Raw genomic sequence first — 3746 nt, forward strand, 5'->3', positions numbered from 1 at the left:
TTCAAGTGTCCTAAAACGTCTATAAATATGTGTCTAGTAGAGTTCTTCTTATGGGTATGTAGTGCACCACATATATGATAGTGAGGCTACATGACCTTAGGAAATTCTACCCTTCTTTTATATTCTAGTTCGCGCGATGGATTTTAACTCTTTGAAATTTCTTCTAACTCGTGCTTTCACGTATTTCAAATAATCCCTCCAAATGTACCACCACTCAGAAGGATGCTACAAGTACTGAGGTTCCCGCTCAAACCGATGCAAGTAATCTGCCTCCACTGACTAGGATGAACAGTAGGAACGGAGCTCGCTTGACATATCAGGGAAAAAGTTTTAGGGCTCAACCTGTGCATGCTAACATAGTTAGGGTTCCACAAACATATGTTCCTTAGCGTACCCGTACTACTATTTCAGAGGCAAAGTTTAAGGGAGCTATTCATATGCTCACTCAATTAGTGGCTGCTTAGTCAGGCAGTAAATACACCAGAGTCACTAACTCTAATTCCCAAGAGTCGTCAAGGATCAAAGATTTCCTTAGGATGAGTCCACCAATTTTCATTGGGTCCAAGGTAGAAGAGGATCCTCAGAACTTCATTGATGAGATATGGAAAATTCTAAAAGTGATGCATGCTACTGAAATTGAGGGAGTTGAACTTGCTACTTATCAACTAAAGGATGTAGCACACATATGGTATGAGCAATGGGAAGAGAGTCGTAGTGAGGATGCAGGTGCGATCATAATAATCATAGGAGTGGAAATTGTGATAAATCTTTCTTTTAGAAAAGGTTATCTTGATATGCCTATCATCGGCTAGGGCACTTGCACTAAAGAACACGAATGATAAGAGGTTTCTGAACTTCAAAGTTCTAAATTCTTAGTCTCAAGGTAGTGTGGCACAAGGATCTACTAGAAACCTATCTTGTGGTAAGTCTGGTAGGATTTATTTGGGAGTTTCACGACATAACAAGTGGCAGCTATAAGTGTGGACAGATAGGTCACTTTCTGAGAGTCTATCTGATATGAAAGCAAGGTAATAGTGAAATAAGGCCTAATTTTCTTCAGCGACTCCATCAAGTAGGGTTGCCAAAGGGGTACTACATCAGGAACATGCCGAAGTTCAAACCATTTGTATGCTGTGTCTAGTTGCCAAGATTAGGAAAATTTGCTAGACGTCGTCACTGGTATGCTTAAAGTCTTTTCCATTGATATTTATGCCTTACTTGATCTACGTGCTAGTTTGTCTTTTGTGACTCCATATGTATCCATGAAGTTTGGGACTTGTCCCGAATGACTTCTAGAGCCTATCAATTTTTCTACTCTTGTTGGTGAGTCTATTATATCAAAAAGAGTCTATAGAAATTGTGCCATCTCGAACTATCATAAAGACACCAGAACTGACTTAGTTGAATAAGAGATGGTAGATTTTGACCTTATTCTAGGTATGGATTGGTTATATGTTCTTGTTATGCCTCAGTCGATTGTAAAACTCGAGCACCCAAGTTTCAATTTCCCGATGATCCGGTCTTAGTGTGGAAAAGTAGTCCAGTAGTGCCTAAGAATCATTTTATTTCATACCTTAAGGCCAAAAAGTTAGACTCCAAGGGTTCATCTATCACATAGTCAGAGTAATAGACTCTAGTATTCAGACACCATCCTACCAGTCAGTTTCAATTGTGAATGAGTTCCTAGAAGTCTTTCCCAACGATCTTCCCGGAGTCCCTCCCAATAGAGAGATAAACTTTGCAGTTGACATCCCCCCAATACTCAAACCATCTCTATTCTACCATATAATATGGCTCCAACCGAACCGAAAAAGTTAAAATAACAGTTAAAAGATCTCCTTGATAGGGGTTTCATCAGACCAAGTATCTCACCTTGGGGTGCTCCAGTCCTATTCGTGCGAAATAAAGATGATTCCCTTAGGATGTGTATCGATTATCGTCAGTTGAACAAGATCATCATAAAGAATAAGTACCCTCTCCCTAGAATCAATGATCTATTTAACCAACTTCAGGGTGCCACTTGTTACTCCAAGATAGACCTCAGATCCGACTATCATCAATTGAAAGTGAGAGAGAGTGACATCCCAAAGACAACCTTTAGGACCCGCTATGGTCATTATGAGTTCCTTGTCATGTCATTTAGTTTGATTAACGATCCTAAAATATTCATAGATCTCATGAATAAATTCTTTAAGTAGTATCTAGATATGTTTGTTATCATGTTCATTGATGACATTTCAATCTACTGTAGAAACAAGGAGGATCATGTTGTTCATCTTAGAGTAGTCCTCTAGACTCTCAAAGACCGTGAGTTATTTGCCAAATTTTCAAAGTGTGAGTTTTGGCTAGAATCTACGGCATTCTTAGGCCATATTGTATCCATTGAAGGTATTTGAGTTGATTCACACAAAGTAGAGGCAATGAAGAATTGACCCAAGCCCATATCCCCAAGTGACATAAGGAGTTTCTTGGGTTTTACTGGTTACCACAAAAGGTTTATAGAAGGGTTTTCGTCTATTTCATCCCCGTTGACTAAGCTGACCCTAAAGAAGGCTAAGTTTCAATTGTCTAAGGCTTGTGATAAAAACTTTTAGGAATTGAAAACTCGATTTACTACTTCTCCAATATTGACTCTACCAGAGGGCACATAAGGTTTTGTTGTATATTGTGATGCATTCAGAGTTGGACTTGGTTGTGTGTTGATGTAGAATGGTAAGGTTATGGCCTATGCCTCTAGACAACTTAAAATCCACACAAGGAATTATCCAACTCATGATCTCAAGTTAGCAACAATATTATTTTCTCTAAAGATATGAAATCATTATCTTTATGGCGTGCATGTTGGTGTGTTGACCGACCACAAGAGTCTTTAGTATGTTTTTCAGTCAGAAGAAGTTGAACCTTAGACAAAGAAGATGACTCGAACAACTTAAGGACTGTGATATGAGCATCCTCTATCACCCTGGTAAGGCTAATGTTATTGTTGATGCTCTTAGCAGATTATCTATGGGGAGTATTGCTCATGTTGAGAAAGGAAAGAAAGAAAGAGTTGGTTGAGGAAGTGCACAAACTTGTACGGTTCAGAGTTTTCCTTATACACTCATATGAAGGTGGTGTTGTTTTTCTAAATGTGGAAGAATAGTCCCTAGTAGCAGAAGTAAAGGAAAAGCAAGACAAGGACCCCGTTCTACTTCAGTTGAAGGAAAATGTTCATAAGCAGAAAGTGTTGACTTTTGAACAAAGGGGAGATGGTGTGTTGAGGTACCAAGATAAGTTATGTGTTCCAGATATTGACGGTCTCCAAGATAGAATCATGGAAGAAGCCTATCGTTCGAGATACTTGATTCATTCAGTATCCAACCAAAATATACCATGACTTAAAAGAAGTCTATTCGTGAAATGTCATGAAGAAAAATATTGCCTTTGTTGCTAAGTGTCCGAATTATCAGCATGTTAAGGTTGACCACCAGAGGCCATGTGGAATGGCTCTGAACATATATCTTCCAGAGTGGAAACAGGAAATGATGAATATGAACTTCATTACCGGCATACCGTGATCTCACCAATAATACGATTCGATTTGGGTAATTGTAGATTGGATGACTAAAAAAACTAATTTCTTACCAGTAAAGACAACTGGTTCAGTAGAGGACTACGTGAGGTTGTACATTCGTGAGACATTTTGACTTCATAGAGTACCATTGTCCATCATTTCAAATAGGGGTGCTCAGTTCACCGCCTAGTTT

The sequence above is a fragment of the Solanum stenotomum genome, chromosome 3 (genome assembly GCF_019186545.1).
Source record: "Solanum stenotomum isolate F172 chromosome 3, ASM1918654v1, whole genome shotgun sequence".
Lineage (NCBI taxonomy): Eukaryota > Viridiplantae > Streptophyta > Magnoliopsida > Solanales > Solanaceae > Solanum > Solanum stenotomum.